Raw genomic sequence first — 25,406 nt, forward strand, 5'->3', positions numbered from 1 at the left:
TACAGAACAATATGACATTTCACCATTAGTTGAAAATACGCATTTAATATTTTCCTGCAGAAAATAGAACATGTTTTCTAATATCTACTTGGAGAAGGCAAAGTAAATGAATATAAGAAACATATGTTAATTTTTTCTACAAAATTAATCAGAGGACATATCCATCTCAATGATGATTTAAAATTGATCTTCAGATACCCCTTATTCTACATTTTAATGCTGAATATTTTTTAAGTATTGCATATATGTACAAATACAGCTTAAATATTGAATTTCTAATAGTAGAATCCATTTACAGCAAGTCTTATAAAGCAATAAAACCACTAAAAATTAAAGCTTCTACAGTATGATGGTTAGCAGGAAATTTTATAACCACATAATGTTCTTTGCAATTTCCTCAGGAAGAAATTTCAGGGATTCTAAAGAACCAAATCGTTTTCTGTGGTTGCTCGAGATTAAGTGTTAATTCAATAAAACTGCAGCCATTCTTCTGTGTATTTCTGTGTGTGTGTATGTATATATATACATATATATACATATATATATATATGTATATATGTGTGTGTGTGTACATTTATACATAAATATTTGTAATTAGTTAGCACTTGTATATTGAATGTATATTCCAGAATACCTTTTTAAATTATTTTTGTTATTCAATTAATTGAAAACAGAGTAAAATAACTTTTTTATACTGTTTTTCTTGGTCAGCTGAGGCAATGTTTTAACTTAAATGACTGACCATACAAAATTTTAGCTATAAATAGCTTTATGATAGTCTTCATGCTTTGCAAAATTCTGGAAATCACTAATATATATATTAAATTTTATATACTTGTGGAGTTCTTTTTCTGTATCACTATTCTCCTACAAAAAAAACCATTCTATTCTTTGTTATTCAATTTTGTTTTACAATTTGAGCTTCATATTTTATTATTTTATAACTTAAATAACTACATTAGCATTGGTATTTTAGAAGAACTTTTCTATTTTCATAATGCATTGTAAAGTTTAGACCAATAAATGGGGAAATTTTGCCCTCAGGAGACACGTGGCAATGTCTGGAGATTTTGTTACTGTTCACACTATAAGAAAGGGTGCTACAGGTAGCAGTGGGTAAGGTCTAAGGATACTGCCATACATCCTGTGATTTCTACCTCCTCCTTCCACAAGAAACATTATATGTGCTGCATTGAAACCCCTATTCTACTCCATGATTTTATATACTTTCAACAACGCTTTGATCTACGTATTAGTATCTTAGCCTTGTACATTTTAGAGAATTGAGCAAAATTCAAGGAAAAAAATTAAAATTTATAGAACTAGAATGTGAATTCAAGTTACTCGAGTCAAGAACTCCTTGCTTACCATCTTTTATAAAATCTCTCAATGTCTTCCAGGGCCTCTTTTTCAAATTCCTCACTGAACACTAAATTTTTGGTAGCATTTTTATAAGCAGGTAAAACAAAAGAATTTTGTTACCCTTCATGCACCCATTTACAATCAGTTGCTAAATCTTCCTGGCAATGAAGGAAAAAAATGATCCATATAAATTAACAGCATTCTCTGGGTTTCTATTTTGCTTCTGGATCAAATAGGAATTGTAGACTAAAAAAGAAAAAAATAGGTAATATAACGTAAAGTGATGTTCAATTTTATTGTCTTATTGTGCCTGTGAAGGCAGTCAATGAATGATCATAGAATGCTTCAATCAAAGGGAAATATTTAAAAGAGAAAGCCAGGTTTGAAATAAGCCACTGAGAGTATTCTTGATTTGTGTCTGAATTTGCTTGTTTTTGTGTCTATTTAACCCTTGTAACCTTTGTCCTTTTCCTTTTTAAATTTTTTTGATTAATAAATATCTGTAATACATATGTTCATTTTCCAGGATTAGTGTTGGTTGGCTTACAGGAATATGATTAGTTTGGGATGTCCTTATGCATTCCAAATATAGATTGATTCACAAATTAAATGATGAGATGTTATTGGTGCTTTAGAGATTTTTAGTTAAAAAAATAACTATTTTTGACTCTTATGAACCAAAGCTTAGAGAACAGCAGAGCTGTGGATCCATTCACTTCTTTTTTATCATTAATTAAGTTTATTGGCATCATTTAAATATACATGATAACATTCAGCATATGAGATTTGTCCCTGTACATGACATATCTTGATTCTTTTTCCCATTCCCTTCTCCGCCCTTCCACCAGTCTTCCCCTTCTTATTTACAAGAACTTTGTTTCCCTTCTATCTTTCTTTTCTCATTTATTTTTTTTCTTGTCCCTTCCTTCCTTTCCCCCTCTAAACTCCCTTGTGTCCCTTTGCTTTTAGAAAAAGTTTTCCTATTTCACGATATTTATTACACATTTTGGTTCTAATTTACACTTTCAGTTTCTCACACCAAACATACCATGTGATATTGACACCTGTGTGTCTGATATTTTAATGTACAATGAAGTCCTACTCAGCCATAAAAAGGGATAAACTTAACGCATTTGTAAATTATACACATAGATACCATACTTTTATGTTCACATTCATTTATTCTTATTGGTGGTAGATAAAATATAGATTTTTTTGTTTAAATCACCAAATTTCTTATAACATAGATTGTGTTTCAAAACAGTATGTCTTATCTTTGAAAAAAGGATGTATACACATCATTAATTTGGAAAATGCTGTACACACAATGGAACAGTAACATTCGTGTACATCTTGGTTTGATATGCATATCGAGAATATGTTAGGAGATGAACTTTAGAGCAATGTGACTTCACTAAATTATTTGGTTCTATTATATAAAAGAAATACTTATTTTTAAGAATTTTATATTTAATATATCTAACTACTTATCTATCCTCCAAATACAAGTATCAGTCTAAATCTGTCTATTTATTCATCCATCCACCTGGATGTAAAATGTATTATTATGAAAGAATTATTTTATATGTTTCTTTAAGTGCTGTACACCTATAACGTGTAATCCCAATGAAAATGATTTAAGGTCTAAGAAAACATTTTACCAATTATAGACACCATTTATTTTTGTTTTATTTAATACACTACTCAGATATTTGTGGAAAAAACAAGACTAATTGGCTTCTAAAAAGTGGACCAAGGCCTAATTCCTAAAATGATTTTTATGAACTTTCAAATGTTAATTTGTAAATTTTAAAAATGAAAATTTTTGCGATCTAGTCCCTTATTCAAATAATGTCAGAGTAAACAGAGCATGGAAATCTTTTTTGGGAAAACATTTTAAACAATTTTAATGGGCTGGGGATTTAGCTCAGTGGTTCCACTGCTTGCCTCACAAGCACAAGAACCCAAGCTCAATCCCCAGTACCCAAAATAAAAAAATTAAATAATTACTATGAAGGTTGCTAATATTTCAGAATGACATCCATCGGCTCTAATAATTGAGCAACTTGATGAAGTACCAACACGGAGTTGACTATAACCCACAAGAAAGCATTGGGCCTTTAAGAAATATAAAATTTTCCAAGGAAACTGATGCTTTTTCAGGGAGAAGATGACACAGGGACAAGAGAAAATGTTGGGAAGATAGCTTAAATAAAATCAAGGGAAAGAGAAATTTAGATTGCTGGCATTACAGGTGTGTGTTACCCACCACATACAGCACACTTGGCTCTAAATTTTTTTTAATTCGTTTTTTGAGAGAGGGCCTCACTATGTAGATGAGGCTGACCTAGAACTCACTATGTAGCCCAGGCTGGTCTCAAACTCACAGCGATCCTCCTGCCTCAGCCTCCCGAGTGCTGGCATTACTGGCATGCGCCACCACTGCCTGCTTCTAAAATTTATTTAAAGCTTATTAGTATAGTAAAAATTTCCTTAATTTATGTTTGTTTGAATCAGGGCAAGAATTGTGATCATGAATACAACAGATGTCATTCTATGTTCTCAATACATCCTATCAGGTGGTACATGATTTTGGTTTTTCTTACTGTTGGGTGTGATAAATTTAATCACTTGTAAATTTGTCATATTATGTTCTAGCTACCCTCTTTACATTTACATTTTATATTTTTTAATTAATAAGCATTTTCAAAGGTAACCTATCAAAATTATTTAATTCTCACATTCCTCCTTGAACTACTCATCTCTCACATTTTCACTGTTTGCTACAAACACTGATGAGTTCTTACTGAATAAATCATTACTACTGTGATGACAAAATGATGTCTTTCTAAGTCTATCTTTCCATCTATATTCAATAGCTGGTATCTTTCTGTAGCAAAGAGTTTTTTGAGAATGAAATAAATTCATTCATTTATTTATATCAGTATGGACTCAAGAGCTCTTATTTTATTCAAGAGGTTTTAATCCATCCTATCTATTATTTATTTTGGTGTCAAGATTCTCTTTCATTTTTGGCCAACAGGGTTTATCATTCCTTGAGCTTTTTCCTAATCCCTTTTACAAGTGGTCTAGGCTCATCTTTTAATGTTCCTATCCTACTCTTAGAATAGGGCATTTCTCCAGGATGCAAATCATTTCTGGGAATTAGATTTGGCTTTTTCCTGCTAGAATATCTCTGATCTATGCCCTCTTAAGAGGGGAAAATACATATATGCCAACATATGCACATGCACTTTGTCATTTATATCCACAGCTTGCTTATTATAGCACACACACATCAGCACTCAGGAGACTGAGGAAAGATTACTGTAAATTCAAGGCCAGCCTAAGTAACATAGTGAGTTCAAGACCAGCCTAAACTGCATAGAGAGACCCTGTCTCAAAAAGCTAAAAAAAAACAGAAAAAAAAGTATACACACACACACACACACACACACACACACACGCACAAATTATTGAAAACAAGGAAGGACTGGTGATTTAGCTCAGTGGTTCGGTGGCCTGCCTTGCAAGTACAAGGACCCAAGTTCAATCCCAGGTACAAAAAAAAAAAAAAAAAAAAAAAAAATTAAGAAAAGAAAATTACAAACTAGAATTGAAAGAAACCTAAGAGACATTGACAAGTAAATTCCAACTATTGCTGGTTTGGATTCTATTGCTATAAAAGAAATTATTCCTAGAAGTCAAAATTGAAATTACTGCTTGTATTAAATTAAATATATATGAGAATTTTCCTAATTTTGATAATTAAACTGGTTTTGTGTAAGTATGGAATATAGTACTCAGGAACAATTGGTCAACATATCTGTAAATCAATCTCAACTTTTTCAGAGGAAAAAATAATACACATGCATTTATTTACATAGAGAATGTTATTTAAAATGTGTGAAATTTCCACATTTGAGGAATCTACAAAAAGAATATGTAGGATTTCTTCCTACTGTTATTTCTATGATTTTGAGATTATTTAAAAACTAAAAGTTTGTAAACATAATAAAAATAGCATTGATTCACAGGGAAGATATTTCAAACTATTACAAATAGTGTTCAGTGAAAATGTTTCTAAAATTTAAATCTACACTTAAATCAAGATGTTGAATTCTTTATTAAAACTGCTTAGTATCTTTGATAAGTTACCATAAAATTTTTACACCAACATTTAATTTACTTCCCAATAAATTTATTGGTACGTTTTAGATATACAATACAGTAACATTCATCATTGGGATCTTGTATCTTTACTGGATATATCTTGGTTCTTATTGTTTCTTTGATTATTTTACATTAATATTTTTCACATTATAAAGAGATGGTAATTGTAGGTTGATATACTATTATTTTATTTATATCCATTTCAGGCAATATGCAAACAACACCCCACAAAAAAGGAAGAAAGAAAACTGAATAATCCAAGCAATGGGACTATAAGAATCCTTCACAGATGTGACACACATAAAATTCACTTGTTCTTTTCTATTATCTCTAATGAAACACCTCCCACAAAACTATTTTTCAAGAAGCACAACGCTGAAGAAAGATGATGGGTTACTCTTTGTGAACTTAATTTTCAGAAAAAATTTATTTTTATAGTTATTTACACATCTATACACATACATACTAACTTTTGTCATCTAACAGTAGTAAAAATTAATATTAAGAAATTCAGAATGGTACACATAAATTGCTTATAATCTTTAAAATTTATATAAATACATGGAACATTATAAAGCCTAGTTTCTACTTCTGCCAAATGTAGAGTACATGATATCACAGCTACTACTCAAACTGCATTTAAATATTGTCAACCTTTTACTTTAGAGAGAAAGCACTTAAAAGGACTCATATTGCTTATAATGAATATACATTAAACCATGCATGATAAATAAAATTAAAATGAAAAGAGAAGTAAAGTGGTACATTTTATTTTTTACTTATTAAAAGTTAACTCATTGTTACACTAAATAGCAATGATAAGAGTATAATCTCTTTTAAAGTAACACTGAGAAGTAAAGAAAAACAACTATTTTAAGGAATGTTCAAGTAGCCAATTTTTTTTTAATAGCACTTTAAATCTCAAGTTAACTAATTAGGTGTCATTATTTGTAAAAATGAAACAAATAGTTGTTAAAACTCTCAGACTCACATATTGTTTAAATATTTTTCAGTGTATTATACAACTAACCATATTTAAGTTTCTATCAAGTTTTTAAAAATGTAGCTCAGTGGGGCCACGCCTGCCTGGCAAGCACAAGGTCCTGAGTTTGATCCTCGGGACTGGAAAAAAAAAATAGTGCTTTCCTAAAACAATTTCTGAGAAGAGGATGGACATATCTGAGTATTTTGTAAGTTAATGAATTTCCATATTATAGAAGTGAGAATTAGCAACTTTTTTTTTTTATTGAGTTTATTGGTACATTTAGGGATACAGTACAGTTACATTCATCATTAGCAACTTTTAAGTGTACAGGTGAACATTTCAAGCCTTCAAAAAAACTGTGTACTTCGAGTAACATTCAGACACCAGGGGAAATTGATGTTATGTCTTAAGAATATGTGTGTCTTATTTGAAAGAATGTGCTATCTTTCAAATGCTTACTTTTTATTTTACATTAAAAATACTTTAATCTTTTTACAAGAGCCTGAAAGCCAAAGAAGAGATCCTTAACTGGATCGCTTGAAATTTCTGTGCTTTGCGTAGTAGCCAAGTTGTGTAAAAATTGAAAATCTGAAAGCCAGGCTTAATTTTCCCTTGGATAGACCCTCCTTTCATCCTTGCTTCCTTCACAATTGTGAAAATATATTAAAAAATTCAGTTGTATCTTAGAACTAGTGACATGCACAGACACCCACGCTGAAGTATATAAGCCTCAACTGACAGTAAAGGGAGGGCCTATAGAACAAATCCATGATGATAAATTATATAAATGAAGATATATCCAGGCCCTTGAACACTTTTATTACATTGCTTCTTTTACATCATTTTACCTGTTTTGTACCTTATTAAAAATGATGTGCAAACATTGTATTTGAAGAATATTCAAATCCGTTAAAGAACACTAGCAAATCTTTTTCAGACCTCATAACCCACCAATGAGCAAAGCTTTCATGCAGGATACTAAGCTTGACAAAAAGTTGTTGGGAACCAGAATTCAAGCAAGATGCCGAAGTGACAGGCAGCGGTCCTCTATGGGATGCTTAACGGTAAACATTGTACCGTGAAGAGGAATAGTTTGTTACAAAATTTCCAACATTTCCGATAACATTAAAAATACTATTGTGCCCATGTTTAAAAGTAGACGGTAATACACTAGACAAATATATACACAGAAATTACAGCCCTGTTAGGGTTCTAACTGAAAATGATTTGATTCTACAATTCATGCTGTTTTGTCTGTGCTGTGCTTCAACAGGCAGACACAGAACCCCATGCGCATATGGAGAAAGCGTGCTGTCAACCCCGAGAGGAGCTGCTGAATAAAGGGTAGTGAAGTGTGGCAACAGACTTCAAAATCTTCCTAAATTATTCCTTGATCCCAACTCTGGCATAGTCTGTGTTTGAGAATTATAGAAAAGAAGTCCTGAGTAATATATTGCAGTAACTGCTGTACATCTGCACTGAAAGTGTCCTAGAATCTAGTGTACTGATTCTTCTTAAAAGCCCACTTCAAGAGTAGTTACTGTCTTGTTCTTTTATTGAAAAATCTACAAAAACATTCACCTCTGCACCTTAAGAGATTCTACTTTCAGAGAGATTACATTTGAAACCAGGTATTGCCCGGAAAGTTAACATATGAAGGAAAGTAATCATTCAGTTCTACCATCTGAGCTCAAATGAGTGTTTTTGCCATCTCTTGGCATCTCTTAAAACCTTCAAAGTCTCTTACATCCATGGTGTCATGTTGTCACCAGATGTGCAGTATCTTGTGCAGCAATCCCTAAGCAACTAGAAAACTGTCCACTATGTACCCAAATTCCACCAGAAAAAAAATCAGTATGCCCCCTGCAATATGCTAGATCAAGCGTTAACTAGATTTTTTAGCTTTTACTCAATTATGTCAATTTTTTTAAATATGAAGGTTTTTGTTAACTAACTGGAGACACTAGGGTTCTCTAAGGAAGTAGCATGTATATGTTTGCATGTGTGTGTATATTGAGATAATGTACATATGTGTATGTGTATACTCAAGTCCCTACTACATTCCTGAGGAAGCATGTGTGAATATTAATAAATATATGCCTTAAATCTGTTGACTGTTTGATGAACGGTCTGGAGACTATAGACGGGGAAATGATTAAAATTGACTCATTTATCATAAAGAACTGATTATGCAGTTATGCTGCCTGGCAAGTCCCAAAACTTGCAAGGGAGTCATCAAGCTGAAAGGATTAATGGTATATTTCTAGGAAAGTACAAAGTTCCAAGACCCAGGAGAGCCAAAGTTGCAGTTCCAGTCTGAAAGCAACTACGCATTAGATCGAAAAGAGCTGATGTTTCAGTTCAAATGGAGAGGCAGGAACAAGTCTGTGTTCCAAGTTGAAGGCCTCAGGCAAGATGAATTATTTTACTACAAGAAATGTCAGCCTTCTGAATGACCTACTAAAGCTTTCACACAGTGGTAACCTGCCTTATAGTATAGATGGCAATCTGCTCTACTCAGTTAGCAAAATTAAACGTTAATTTCATTCAAAAATATCCTCACAGGAACACCTAGAATAATTGCCCAAATATCTGAGCATCGTCACGTGACAGATAACACTTACCATTACACCTCATCATAAAGAGATTTATGGAAGCCTTGTGTGATATCAGCCTCTAGTGGTGAATTGTTTTCAAAAAACACTTTTAAAAAATCTTCAATAAATAGTTTTTTAAAACAGCGAGAAAAATTTAAGGAGATGAACAAAAATACACAAAGTCTATTTGGTTTGAGAATTGCTGGTCAAATATATGATCTAATCTGTATGAAAATAATAGCTATGAATTATCTAAATTGTACAGGTTCAGTCAGTAGTCAATTGGTTAAATGAGAGTTTCACCTGTCAACATGAAAAACTATAAACACTTGTTAATACAAAAATTTATGAAAGGTTCTTATCTCTTCACAGTATATTTAAAACATTTGATTTGTAAATATAATTCGATATCTAAAGAACTAATAATAGTATTTTATTCTCTGTGTGTGTGTGTGTGTGTGTGTGTGTGTGTGTGTGTGCAATACCTGGGATCAAACTCAGTCCCTTGTGCTCACAAAGAAAGCGGAGCCACTGAGCCAAATCCCTGGCCCGTAACAGTACTTTTAAATGGCAGTACATTTCTTCAATTGATTTGATTTAACAGATACAAAGAAAAAATAGAACTGTTGTACACATGCTGTTATTTGTTGCAATTACAAGTTATTCAATACCCTTTCTCATAGTTAGAAAATTGTGTATAATCATATAGTATGTATATCCTGAGCTACCTGTACAGATTTCATTCTGGATATCTATTCTTAATGAAATCTTTACCTACATTACTCTAAATAATGTCTCTTCTCTGCCTTTGTAAGATTCCAGTTGCTCTCCTAAACAACCAGAGATTGTTTTCTCTTCAGATATCCTTTCAACATTTATTAAGTTTCAGTATCCAGAGGTTTAGCAATAAATGAAACAGTTAAATAAAATGAAGTTGTCTTTTTGCTCAAAGTGGCATTTTCCCCACTCCAATCTTTTCTGTTTCTTCATGTCTTTGTATGTGAACTTCAATAAAGCTGGAACTAGGGTTTAAATATCCATACTGCTGTTTCCTTGGCATCATTTTCTTTTCTTTCTTTTCATTGCTTATTGATGTTTATCTTAGAACTTTATTACTAAAGCTACAGCTTTGCTCTGCATTCCTACTTTTCCCCCTTTCTACCTTCTGCAATAGTCATATTTACATTAAGCATTGGGATGGGACAAAGGTACATTCGTCTGACATTCTAAGAATTACAAACTTTAATTTCTTTTTTTTTTTTGGACTAAGAGCTAAAAGCCCATTTTTGAATATATTTACAACATAAGCTGAATATCTCAAAATCTTCCTCTTTAGATAGCACCAGCACAACTTGTTGATGAGACACAAATGTAAGAAGTAAGAAGAATGTATTTCTTACTGAAAGGAGGGAGAAGACAGGACCTCGCAGACCTTTGGTAGTGTTGTGGAACGTGATAGACAAAATGAGACTTAGATCAGAATTGGATGTTTGATCTAAGGTGCATCCTTCAAGGTAGGAGTTGAATTGTAATGTCCGTGATACAGCAGTTTAGGACTAGTAGAAACAGTAAGGTAAGGAATGTGAGACAAAGCGAACAAAGTATTCTAAAGAAAAACTGCCTGCTGAGTATTTTTCTTTGAGGAGTAGGTGGATTATTCAGGGCATTTCTATAATGAACAATCAGGTCACTTTCCAGAACAGGAGATTTCTGGAAAAAAAGTCATGTTAATGAAAGCAGAGAAATAGCGAAAGGTCGTGTTTACACAGTGTTATGGTTTGACTTCTCAGTGTCTAGCCAAGTATGGGTTCAGGTTTCTCAAATAGTATCTAAATAAATGCTTTCAATAGCATTCTTATAGGAATTTGTTTCATACCCAAAGTGAATTCAAATTATTCTAATGGTGACTTGATTTTCTACTACATCAGAATATACATCTAAAAAGGCTAGTTTCAAGTTAATATTCTCCAAAATCAAAGAACTACCTTATCATTCATTTGGATAAATAGCCATTCCTCTGCACATTCTGAGGTACTCCTAGTTTTCTTCCCAACCCTTCTACAGCCACTACTGCTGCATCTTTCTCCATATATACTTCGGCCCAATTACCTTGCGTAAAACTCCTTAGTCTCTTCCTATTTGTGGTACTACTATAACATTGTTTTAATAGGTATTATATCTGCCTGTCATTTATTCAGTTATTTAATTCAGAAGTTCAAAAAATACTGTGGTCCCAAGGTAGAGCCTGGGCAGAAGAGGTCTAGAGCCTCATGAGGTTTAATCTAATAGGGAGACATAGACTATACGTTGTCAAGTGTAATAAGAGGAACCTTTTGTCTAGAACAGAAGGTTCTAGTTAGAAGATATGTTTTACTACATAAATGGAGAGTGAGGAGATACACATCATTTTCTGAGAGGAGATGCAAAGTGAGCTGAGTGTTAAAAGATGAATTTATATCTCTCTCTGGAACAAAAAGCAAGGGATATTGATCGAAGTGTGGGTGTTGGCAATAAGAGTGTTGGGAATATTTGTATATAGCTGTGATCAAACAGAAATTCAAGGAACTAGCAGGAAATGTTCTCAAAAATCATTTTAAAGGCAAGGTTCAGATAGGTTGAACAAAGTATTTGACTTAATAGATTTAGTCTACCTTTTCGTGTTTATCACTTATAACTACTACAGAAAGGTTATGTGATCATTATATATATATGTATGTATATATATATACATATATGCCTTAAATCTGTTTGCTTTTTGATGAACAATATTCCAGAACTTACTTAAATAAAATATTTCTAAACTCACCATAATGGAAATGAAATAATTATCTTTGTTGAGGTAAAACTGTTTTTTATTTGAAGTTACAAAGTAGTTTCCACCAGCTGGTTTTACTTACCATAGTGGAAGAACTAGTTCATGTTTTCACGTTAATTAAAGTATAACATAAAATAAGCAGTAATATATAATTAAAGCAAATATCTTGTGTGGTTTAGATTGCTAAAGGGGAGCAATTAAGATAAAGGAATGAAGTCCTGTTGATTTTTATATTCACTGTATTGTTCTGTGAACTACATTGAAGTTTGTCCCACAAGTGACCTTGAATATTTAATCACCTGCTAAATTTGGTTGGGGAACACAGAGTCCCTGAAAAGCTGCCCAACTAACACCCAACAAGACTGTTCCTCTCACATATGTAAAGTTTACTATACAGGCTGAGGGAATGAGGGAATTGTTCAGCTGCTCGCAAGTATGTCAAATCCGAAAAACTTGGAAAGTGCTTCTAAGTTAGCTAAAGGTTTGGGTGCCCTGGGCCTGGGTATGTTTGATCAGTGTCATTTAAAATGAGGGTCAGAGTACTGTTATTTCAGTGGAACCATCTATTCGAGGGAATTGGTACCAGAATTGTGCGGAGACAATTTTGCCTAACTTGTGAGTTACCGACTTGTATATTCATTCTCTGAACTACTTATATAGTGTGGATTTCTTTTTAAAGAAATTGTGGGAAGAATTTGCATACACACTGTCTTGGTTATCTCTCATTGCTAGGATGAAACACTGACACAAGTTAAAGGAGGAATGGTTTATTTTGGCTCACAGTTGGTAGAGGTTTCAGACCATAGTTGACTGCCTCCAATACAGGATGGCATGGCAGGGTGGCATGGTAGGGGAGAAACAGTTCAAGTCATGGCAGGCAGGAAGCAGCTAGGCTTCCTTCTTCTTTCTCTTTTTATTCTTCCCAGGCTATAAGCCTATTGGTTGATGCCACCCACATAGAGTCTGACCCTGCTTCTTCAGTAAGTCCATCAGCCACACCCAGAACTATGCTCAACCAATCAGTGTCCAGTATCACACACTGCCCATGACCTAGTCACTCCTATAAACTCCAACCATGAGCAAACACTGTTTTAAAGGGACATCTAGGTATAAGTCATAATATTTATGCACATATACATTCTAAAATATCTAAAATAATAGTTATTATGAGTACTACTTAAATAATTTCCTGTTTGAAAAAAAAAAAGTATAGCTTGCTTCCAGGATTCATTTAAGTTTACACAAGCATGCTCTGTGAGACTGAAACAAATATGACCATTATTCCATGGAAAACAAAATACAACCTGGTTGTAATAGTGTGCATGTGTAATCGCATCACTCTGGGAGACTGAGGCACGAGGACTCCAAGTTCAAATTCAGCCCATGGAGCTTGGCAAATTATCAAGATCCTGATTCAAAATAAAGTCTAAAAAGAAGTACTAGAAATGTAGCTCAGTGCTAAGGCCCTGATTTCAATCCTTAGTTCTGCAATAAATAAACTGTTCTTGACATTATAACTAAACAGAATTTGTCTCTAAATTTAATGTAATGGAAATGCATATGGTGACCAGTAAGTGGTAAGGTGAGGACTGGAATGGAGAGTTATATTGGGGTAAATACTATTAGTGCAAGTGTCCCAAGGAAGAATTCTCAGGGTAAGTCAACTTTATTTTTAAATTGACATTTACTATTCCTTGAACAGTTTTACATATATGTAGATATGAGATATAAAATTATGACTTTTTAACCCTTGATATAAAAGTATGTGTAACCCTATTTTTTTTGTATAGTTTGAAATATGTTTGAGTATTACAGATTGGACCCAGGAGCTGCACTGATCCACTGTCAAGTATTTTTTTTTTAAAGTTCATGCTCAATTACCTAAGCTGGCATCCTTTCCTGGCCTCAGTCTTGTGATCATCCTGCCTCAGCTTGCTGAGTTGCTGTAATTATAGTTGTGCGTATCTGTGGCTAGACTGAAGCATTCTTAAAATATTAATAATTAAAATACTATAGTTTATCTTGCAAAGATATATTATGTAAAATAACCTTACAGAATCTATACATACTAAGTCTCATCTTTTGTACTTTGGAGGTAACACTTGAAGACACATTGAAAAACACATTTAGAAAATATAAGCAGTTCACTTGCAAGTAAGCTCCAAGTCCCACTCAGGAAGAATGTTTGACAACTAAAATCACAGAAAAACAACTATAAGATTATCAGTGTTGGGCCAGCAGTTTAGCTCAGTGGTTCAGTGGCCTCCCTTGCAAGCGCGAGGAAAGATTATCAGTGTTAATGTTTCCACATTCATCTATTAATGGCAGAGATCCAATGAATATATTGTATGGCTGTCACACTGCAAAATTAGGTATAAAGCTCATATCGCCTGGAACTCACTTTATTATTTTCATAGTTTTGGGAAACCATGTCTAAGTAGGATTGTTTGGCGTTTGCTCATAGTCCATTAGATATCTTTTCGTGTTCTTGTTTGTTTCCCTGAATGATGATAAAGAATTTAAACTGGTAGGACAGCTTTTACCAAGATTTGGTTTCACAGTATCTAGACTAACTGCATGTCTTTTCATATTTGTAACTTTATGATTTAAAAAGAAAATGATCTTTCTCAGTTGATCAAGTGACCATGCCAATTCAAAGTTGTCTTCTAAAATATAATATATTCTTTGGATCTACTACATTCATCTCGTTCAGGTTATTAATATATGGCGCTTTTCTTCCTCATTTCTTCTATGCTATGCAGCACACTTGTTAAGTGTTGTAGAAGGATTGTAATTTCGTACTAGTGAGTCCTTAAATAGAAGTTTTCTCAACTCAGTCTAAAATAAATTTTGTACAGGTATCAATCATTTCCTGAAAGTTTATTTCTCTCTACATTTAAGCATGTATTTATTTAATCTTCCACAGAATAAGAACCACTCTATTCTTAGGAATTTTGTAATAAAATGCTTTGATATACCTATCACTGTTTTTAGATAATGATATTGGGATTATTTTTCTTCCCTTAAAAAAATGAACAGAACAGGTATATCTCATCGACTAGCTTACCAAAACTCAAACTTCCCTTAGGGAACTGGAAATCAGCAGCTTTTATAACTGAAAAAAAAAAAAAAATCTCGCAGCAGGTTTCCATTCTATTAGAACACTTCACTAAAGAATCACAGTTAAGCGATTTCTCCCCTCTGAAATGCAATGCAGGAAATTTTATGAAAATGACAACTGGTATTATAATTTTCATGTTTACTTTCATCTTAGTTCTTTCCTCCTTTTCTCCCTCCCTCCTCTATTCACATGTAAACAGACGTGGCTTTAGCACTTCAGGGAAATGAGTCTTTGTTTTATTTTTCAGTTTAATGAACTCTGTGTGCTTTCTCTCCACTAAAGATTTTTTTCTGTATGTCTCTTTTTACAATGATGTATTTTATCATAATGTCATTTTAAAAGATTTTTTGCTTATTTCTTTTTCCCTTAGAACTTCTTTGCCTATGCACCACTCGTTTGAAGTCTTCAAATGGTTATATACTATTATTTTATAGGTTGATTTCTCACTTTGTAGTACAAGCATATTCATTATACCTCTTGCTTTTTTTTTTACATGCAATATTTTTCAATCTTTATTTCCAAAATTGTTACATTTAACTGAAAACATTGAAACATTGCTTCAGTGCAACATTGAAACATTGGGTATTTGTGCTTGTTTTGTAATGAAAATTTGATCATCTGAATTATACAATAAAAGTGTTGTGTTTCAAAGAAAATTGAAAATATTTATAATTTATATTTCAAGCCTTCCTTAGTATCGGCACTGATATATACCTATCTATATATGTGCATTTTTCCTAACTTAAATCTAAGCCAAAATATTATTTTTATTTGTCAGTATTATTTTAGGAGAATATTATGAATTATAAATGCAACAAGCTACTAGAGTTGACATGCCCGCTTTATAGATAAACCTTTATTAATACGTAATGCCATGGCATAATGAAAAGTATCTTATGTTTAGGTGGATGACATAATGATATATTGAACGATAACCTCTAAATCAGTTTATATTTGGAAACTTCTTGATTCACATATAAAACCATAGAAAAATTGTATAATATGTCAAATCAAAAAGTAGACAAGCACAGAAGATAGAAGGGCAAATACACTTACAGTTCAGAGCCTCAAAGATATGACAGTATAGGAAACAACTGCACATTTTTCTTTAAGAGGTACTGAGTGAACAGTCAATGACAAAAAAGCCAGAGGAGAGTGTATTATTTAAAGCTATTAATTACTATTGAGAAGATAAAACATGATACCAAAGGGATGGATCACATCAAAGATTGATAAGGTATTTTGCTAACCATGTAGGTATCTTAAGCAGTTCTATCAAATGGAGGGAGGTGACCATGAAAATATGTGGACTCAGATTTCTCATTCTTTAAATACATTTTTATAGACTTAAGGTATCTCAGTCTGTGTACTATTCACATTTTAGCCTGATTATTTTTTGCTGTTGAAGAATAATTTAAGCATTGTTCAAAAGTTCAACCTGTCATGTAGAGGTACAAGATCCCAATGATGAATGTAACTGAACTGTATACCTAAAGTGTACCAATAAACTCAATGAGGGAAAAAACGTTCAGCAGCATTTTTAGCCTCTACCCAATAGATCTCATCCCCAAATTGTGATATTAACATCTACAGACATGGACAAATGTCCCCTGAATCCCCCAGTTGGAGAATGATTGCTATACAATCATTGTTTTATATCTAAGAATTTATTGACTAAGTGGAGGCCAATCTTATTAAAAAGAGAATGCTATATTAATCATTTCCAAAGAAATATAACTCAGATCCAGGTAGAAGTAGCTTGCATACTTAGAGTTTACTGAACAGAAGAATAGCAATCCTGAAAGATTGTCTAGGACAGCCACTGGTAGGTGTGACTGAGGTCAATTAGAACTGTGTGAGCTGAATATGCATTTTCTTATGCCTCATGATTACTGAAAATCATTTGCTATGATTCATTAGACTAGCCAATTAAAAAAGTGATTGACCAAAGTAAAGAAATTGCATAGCCAATAAAATTGATAACAAATTTCAGAGAAATCGAGCCTCAACTTCAGAAAAGCTGTTCATGTGTAACATCTGCAAAACATATTCATTATGAAGACATACTTACTGCATGCTGTTAGTTAATTGTAAATTTAAAAAATAATATACATGTGGTACAGAAATGGATATCTTAACGCTAAGAGGCTGTTTTAGTGCCTGGTTAACCAAACATTGATTAGAAAGAAAAATTTAAGCTGGAAATAGGAGAAAAGCTTGTAGATAGTGGGTTGCACTTAATGTGAAATTGTGCAAAATCAACTGCAGGGTAGCAGTTGGTTGTTTCTGAAACACTTTATAATGTGACAATAGTTTCATGTAAACTCAAACAAATATAAATCATTGTCTCGAGAGTCCTCAGGGACCTGGCATAATCTTTCCACCAGGGTGTCTCCTTTAACAGCCTCATTACACTTGCCAGTGATTCATGGGTGTTAGGCCTCACTGAGAAGGGTGGAAGGGGCTAAGGAACTCAGTATGCTATGTTTCAACCATGCAAATGAACATATTTCCCTGGGACTAAACAGCAGCCTTTCTCAAAGAAATGGATTAATCTATGTCTGTTCTTATTATTTTTTTGTTGAGATTTTCAAAGTAATCCAAACCCATATGAAAGCATTCTCTGAAAGCATTTAAAGCTGGAAAGCACAATTTTAAAGATTATCAAAAAGTACTCTGACGTTGGGCAAATACAGACACACAAAAGCCAGGCCAATGTGAATGGTATTGAAATAAATTAAGAAAAAAAAATCTTGGATGTCAGATTTGCCAAAATGTGTCCCAAGGTAGAGTAGTTAGCAAAGTTATGAGTTCATAAAGGAATTCATCTTATTGGGGCCAAAATAGATGGAAGACACCCCTCACACAATATGAAAACAGAGATCTCTGTCAGTACATCATGACTGAAGTTTAAAAAAAAAATTAGTACAGACCAATGGGAACAGAAAGTTTTTAAGGAGGAAAAAAATGCTAATACTCTTCAAACTCCACTAATCGATAATGAGCAAATTCAAAACATTTTTATTTAACTTGGTGTCAGTAGTGCTGTTCATTCAGAGCAGGTGCTGCAAAAAGTGTGACTGAAGATCATTGAAAATAAATCATTTCTCTAAAAATTAACTAAATTATTGTGTTCAAACATAAACAGTAGCATATCAGATAATTTATCAACACCTATTAAAGAAATAACAACTAATTTCTATTAAACAATTTCTATTCAGTTTTTCTTTAATATCATTGTAACCAGAGGTTTTGATATATATTGTATGTAAAGTTAAATTTTAAAAGTAATAGATATACATGCAAAACATAAATAGTAAACAATTTATTCATTTTTTCAAATACAGAACATGAGTTATTTCAGTAATTTAAGCATATTCAGTATTATGAATTACTACTAAAGACAGCATTGAAACCTTTAGTAAGCAGAATATACAAAGCTTATATGTATTATGAAAAAGCTTAGAAATTATAATTTTAGTGGCAGTTCACCTATGATTATATCTATCCAAGTATACCAACCCTGCTTAGTAACTTTTTCTTTCTAACAAAACAGGAAATGTAAAATAAGTTTAAAGCTACATGGCTCATCTATTTGGTTAAAAAGTAGTGTTTGCATAAGATGACATGAACCTTCAAAACATAGCTGTAAATGCATGAACAAGAAAAAATATAAAATCTAGCTTTCCTTAATCGAATTTTCTTTTTAGGTCAGATGTTTAATTTTGATCTTTGATTTCATGTATCCAACTGCTGGTTGTTCATCACAGATTGTATGATATATGGAGAGTTGCAATTTAATATTACTAAATTGAATTCATCATATTTTCTTCTATATTACCATCCCCTTGAATATTTAATTTTTGTTAAACAACTATTTACAGAAAGCTAAATCTACCTCACTTCTCACATACTCAATTAATCAAATTAATGAGTCCTCTTGATTTTACCTCCTAATTTGTAGGACTTTGCTTCCATTCCCAACACCTTGGTACCACTTCCCTGGTCCAGACATTATATTACAAGATTATTCTTGCAAACTGATCTGAACTCTGAAGGCGTGAACCTCAGCCCTCTCTGGTACCTATTGCAGAGCTCACAAACCTCCTGCGGTAGCATATCCTAAGCATGTACCCCTGTCAGTCCCTGCCTTTGGTCATGCTGCCACCTGCAGGTTTACTCCTCACTACCCCGAGCACAAATTACACCAGTCATTCTGCGTTGTTTGTCTTTTTCTTGTCTAAACTGTATAAAACAAACAAACAAACGTGTTATATCCATAATTATTCTAGGGCACCAGCATAGAACTGGTCTATAGTAAATACTGTTATAGATGCCTAAAGACATCAAACTTTTGAAGATTTTATTTGAGCATTTAGTGATTATTGAATTTAGCAACGATTGACTGCAAGTGGTTTAGTGCTTCCCAGGCAAAGAAAGGATATGGAAGAGAAACTTTATAAGGTTTCTAAAGAAACAAGACAAAGAAAATATTTGAATGGTTAAAGTGAAAAGTATCTAGTAAGAGATGGATTGGTAAAGCCTCTTTTTGCTGTTTATATTGGATTTTTATTTAACTAAATGGGAGTCTAAAGTTCAAGGGCTAACTCAGCCTAATGGCTAAATACATAAATAAATAGATGTATTGAATAATTACAGAATGAGTATGATACATAATTAAAAGTCACATTAATGGTTCTGAGGTGATCCTGAAAATTTTGTACTTAGAGCAAATATATCCTACATTGCAGTAGTTTAACATAATATAAGCCTTTTCTCTCACACCCTGACAGGTGTGAGTGTTGAATGTGTTAATATCTTCTCTTCTGGAGAAAATGGAAAATACCAGTCTACTTTTTAGAAACACCACATTAAAAAGAACAAGTTATGAAAACATATTTTGATGTAGGTGGAATGAGGTGATATACTCCTTTTCTGGGAAACTACTTATACCAGAACTCTTCTTTGTGACTCTTTAGTTCATGAGAAACTATCCATTTTTCCACATTGCTTAAAATTAAAGAATATATGGATCTTATAACAAAGGGAAGTAAAATATTCTGAATTATAGTTATTTATAAAGGCTCTTAGGTAAAAGTCGTTAATAGTTCTGGTTAGAATTTGGGAACCATCATCCTAATCCTTTCAAAAACAATTAGTCCCTAACTTTTGTTTGGACTTTCAGGGCCTGTCCAATGAGATTAGGCATATGGAATAGTTGAGATCTTCCTACAGTAATTACATCTCACCTTTTTAAAGCCAGATGTTCCCCAGTACAGGGATAGCTGCATGTTTGCTGAAGCAAGTGGGGTTTCTCCAAACTGTTCTGCAGTTCACATACTACAATTGGAAAATAAAAAGTATTTCTATTTCTTACCTTTCAAAGCAGTCCTCATATATCTTTTATCAAAATTATTTTTCGGAAATTGCTAGATTTCATCAATTGAATAATAAAATAACTATATCTGCAATTGTCTTTATGCCCTATTTGAAGTATCGGATATTAAATGAAAAATATGCTCAGTAGAGATAGACAGGTGCTATATAAACACATCTGTAGGTCATTTAAAAATTACTATCATCACTCTTTTCATTAAAGTGACATGTGTATATTTTGAAATTACTTTTCAAAATCTAATGATAACTCCTCTGTATGTTCACCTATAAAACAGAATGAGAGTACTATACATAATAAGCTGCAGATTGTTGGGAGGGTGAAGGAAGTTTTGATTTTCACTCTCATTTAAAAATGTAAATAGATTCGCACTTTTTCTTACTTGCTTACATCATTGATGTATTTGATTTTACTGTGTATGTGTAAAGGTGTTTTTTGCTCATTTTCAGTCTTACACAACAGACTTTTCTCGTGTAGCATGTCCAAGGACATTGAGATGGTTGTATTCTAGAAATAAGTATATAGTTAAAGGTATATAAAACTTTAGATCCATTTTGATTGAGAGTTTTCTGTATGTTTAGTCTCAGGGTGTCTCTGCTGAGTTCATTACATAGTTTCAGTAACCATTTATGCTTATATGGTGTCATGAATAAAGTCTAAATTTGTATATGAGAGTTAGAATAGTGTTTTTTTTGCCTGAGTTCAAGCCCATTTTGCGGTACTGAGTTCATAAAATTCCTAAGATGTATAACACTGCACCAGAAGTAGATAGATGATGTTGTTCTGGAAATAATAGGTTTCTCTGATCATCTCACACACAATTTTCCAATTTAATTCTCCTGCGTTGGGCTTTATAAAAGGCCATTTCTTAGTGTGCATGCATGGAGGAAGATAACCAATATACCTACGTCTGTCAGAGGTAAATCAGTGAGGGTACTTTATATTGAAATCTTCAAACAAGTCCAAGGAAAGAAAATATAGTGCAAACACAATAGTAACTTCTGATTAAAACACCTGTGCGTTCAATTTATAAGACTTTCTGTTGAACTATGTGAGAATTAAGATCCCCATACATTCCAAGAAATCCTTTGTGTAGCAGTGCTAACAGCTATGGAATCTCATTTAAAAGCTAGTTTAGTTTTTACGCAAAGTATGCACATCTTCATATACTTGTTTTGTGCTGCTTAGTGGATGAAGGACTGTGGTACCGTGATTCTATATTTATTTATAAATAGCTTAATACCTGAGACAAACTTTATATATTGTATCTTCCATTCTTTTTTGGGGGGTGCCTTCTGGTTACACTATGAAATAGTAAATAATTGTGGAGAAAGTTAAAGGGGATCTTTGGACTAACTAATCCTCTCTACAGCAACAGATGCCAAAGTGAGAGGCTCTATTAAAAGAAATGGCTTCTTCAGAGAAAGCATATGCTTTATTTATCTCATTAGAGGGATATTGAAGCTTTATGATTAAAAGAATGGATTTTTAAAATACATACTTCAGAGAAAGCAGTCCACTTATATCTAGTTTTCTTTCTACAAACATCTTTATTTTGTCAGTTAAATGTGGTAGACCCACGCAAATGATAATAGAATGACAGGAATGTGTATTAATTTCTCATTTTTACTTTTATCTTTCCTTTAATAACGGTGCTCATTATAGTTGAAGGTGAACGTGTAAGCTGTGTTTTCAAAACATTTTTTCCCTCAGTAGAGTTATGTCATGGGGAACACTATGAATATCCATCAAATTGAAGCCTGCAAGGACAGAAGAGCTCGTTCTTCATGAATGTTGTTTGTAACCTTCACATGGCTTCAGCAATTCTGTCACAGCATGGCAAATAGAATGAGAGATTAAAGCACATCATAACCTCAAAATTAACAGCACTACATAAATTACAACTCTTACATGAATCTAAAAGTCTGTTTTTAACTTTAAAACAGTGAATTATTACAGCTTCTAATCCTTGTAATAAAATATCACAGTATATTCAAGTTCAGTGAGGTCAGTGCTGACTTCAGGTTAACTTTCTTGATTGAAACTTCCTAAAGCATCCTGGCAAACAGATGCAATAACTTTGGTCAGGAAACTAAACTGAGCAACATACCCTTGTGGTTCTGATGCTTGTTCTGGATTATCTGCTTGATCCTATTACAAAAAAAACTAAAATACATGTATGCAGAGATGAATTTAGAATTGTATAGCACTGATATATGATAGAACAGTACTTAAGAACATGAAGAAAAGACATCTGATTGCAAATGTTTGCATTAGGATGAAAGCAGCAATATTCTGCCATGTACCATTACATTTGAATATTTCCAACCCGATCATTTATTCATGTTTTAAGTAATAATTTTCATAAATGAGTATTTTGTTCCTATTTGCATTCTAAAAAAACAAAACCTTAAAAACATTCTGCACTAGAATGATGGTTTTTAGGTTTGAAATTTTATAGTATATAGGCATTCCTTGTGGGTCAAGAATTTGGAAGGTATTTCTCTCCATCTCTGTCTCTCTGTCTCTGTTTCTGTCTGCCTCTCTCTCGTACTCAAGAATATTCCTTCTTTTAAACAAAGTTGATAGGATGACAAGGAGTGTCTGAATGAAAGCTGCAATCTGCTGTAATGGAAGGGATTTTCTATCTACTACTATGACTGATATATTGACATGGACAATTTTTAACAAATGTACTTAAAGTAAAGAGAACTACGCTTCAGGCAAATTATCACAGCAATCAAAGATTTTGGTGGTTAAACTGACTAAAAGTATTAGCCCATTATTCAATTTATTATATTCTGTTAGTTATAGGCTTGGATGACAGAAAGATTCCGTAATATTTTTATTACAAGTTTAAAGAAAATCACCCACTACTGATTTATACAGAAAATATCATTTAGATGATACTCCTTTGTGACATTTATTCGTTGTTTATTTACTTGTGGAATAGTAAACTTTAGAGATAACATTTGAAAATACGTCAGTGAGAAATTATAAAACATGGGATAATTTTCACTATGCATCAAGCCCGCACATTGACTGAAATATCTGCAGAAAAATTGGTAAACTTTCACATTTTCATTGAACTAGCACTATTTGAACTTTCTCTGTAAGCTACTTTCAGGAAGATGAAAATTGCTATAATTGAAATGATCATGTGCATTCTGACCCTAATTGGGTAAGTTTTATATTAAGTTCACACCAAGCAATCACAGAAGCAATTACGGGCACTTGTCCTGCGGCTGCTATAGGCCAGGTGCTGCTGTCTGATTGTGACTTGGTAATTACCTTGATACTTCCCCACTACTTCTTAGCATCAGTTAAGCAACACAGCACACTTCAAGGAAGTGAAGTCTCCTTGGAAGTACAAGTAAATACTTAATTATTTAGTTTGCTGCCTCATATAGATGCTGCTTGTTTACTTGGAATGTACAGATGGATAATGAAAACTGTATTCAGAGAAACCTGCACAGAAGTCAAATTGAAGGTAAAAATCTTTGTAATTAGCCACACACTTATGTTGGAAATATGAAAAGTATCTTAAATAATAATAGTGATAGAGGCATTGCGAACTTAAAATTTTTTTCAAGTCTTTGAAGTCTGACTTTGCAGAACAGATTGTAAATCTCTGGCCCATTACACACCTGCAGAGAATTTGGTGTTTTATTTCTCTTGGGTGAAACTGTAGAAGCCGAAACCATGTTAATCACTGTCAGAACCAGTTGTATAAAATGCCAAAATGCAGTGAACCAAGTGTTTTATAATAAATATGACAATGCAGTCAGAATGCTGTTTTGTTAAGCTTGTTATTTGTGGTAATTTTTCATCTATAATTTTTGAAAGGAAAGCATCTAAAGCTTTTATCAGAACAATGTTAATCACTACAGAGAATCACATCTTCTATAAAACTCTAAGTTTTCCATAATAATTAATTCAGTCAAAATTCATAATCTTAATTTAAGGCACTTGCTGTAAATGTCTTTAAAATGCCACTATTTGCAAAACAAATTGCAACAGCAATAAAATCTTTATCTGTCACTCTATGAATGCAACATAGTTCTCTAAAACATTAATATTGTCCCTCACTGTATTATATATCTGTCTTGTAATTTAAACTTATTTGTATTTATAGCTTAAACTTAGATTTTTAACGAATCGCAGATATAATGATTTAGTACAAAAAAGAATAAATTTAGTTTCCTACTAATGCTTATATTTGAAGTGGACACTGAATTGAATGGATCTAAAATTATTACAGATAATTACATCATTGACTTTTCCAAACATATTCTTGTCATGCATTTTTATCTAATTTCTCAAAAAAGCATGTTAAAAGGATAAGTATACCATAAACAGGTGTGCCCTACTAGTGATGGATGATTCTTGTACGCAATATCAAAATTAAGAACACATTTGAAATTGGGCTTGGTGGAACATGTCTATAATCACAGAATTTGGGAGGCCAAGGCAGGAGGATTGCCTCAAGCTGTAGTCCAATATGGGTCATACAGTGACTTCAAAACCAGACTGAAATACATAACAAGACTCTGTTTTGAAACAAAACAAAATAGAATACATTTCACTATACATGATGAAATAATTTTAATAATATATTATTTGAATAAAAATTTATATAAGTCTAAAATACTTTAAATTTACTTGAAATCAACACTCATTTCTTCTAAGCGACATATGTGAATTATATTTCAGTTCCATAAATATTTATTTTGCATCTACTTGCCACTAAATAACATTCAGAAGGGAAGCAAGAGAAATAAAATATGTACTTCTAGTAACAAATTTTTATTTAAAATTACAATAATACCAAGACTGGGTAAAATTACCCTTTCTGGGGCCGAGGATTTAGCTCAGTGGTTTGGTGGCCTGCCTTGCAAGCACAAAGACCCGAGTTCAATCCCCGGTACCAAAAAAAAAAAAAAAAAAAAAAAAAAAAA

This window comes from Fukomys damarensis, unplaced genomic scaffold (genome assembly GCF_012274545.1).
Source record: "Fukomys damarensis isolate Sample0158 unplaced genomic scaffold, DMR_v1.0_HiC HiC_scaffold_24, whole genome shotgun sequence".
Lineage (NCBI taxonomy): Eukaryota > Metazoa > Chordata > Mammalia > Rodentia > Bathyergidae > Fukomys > Fukomys damarensis.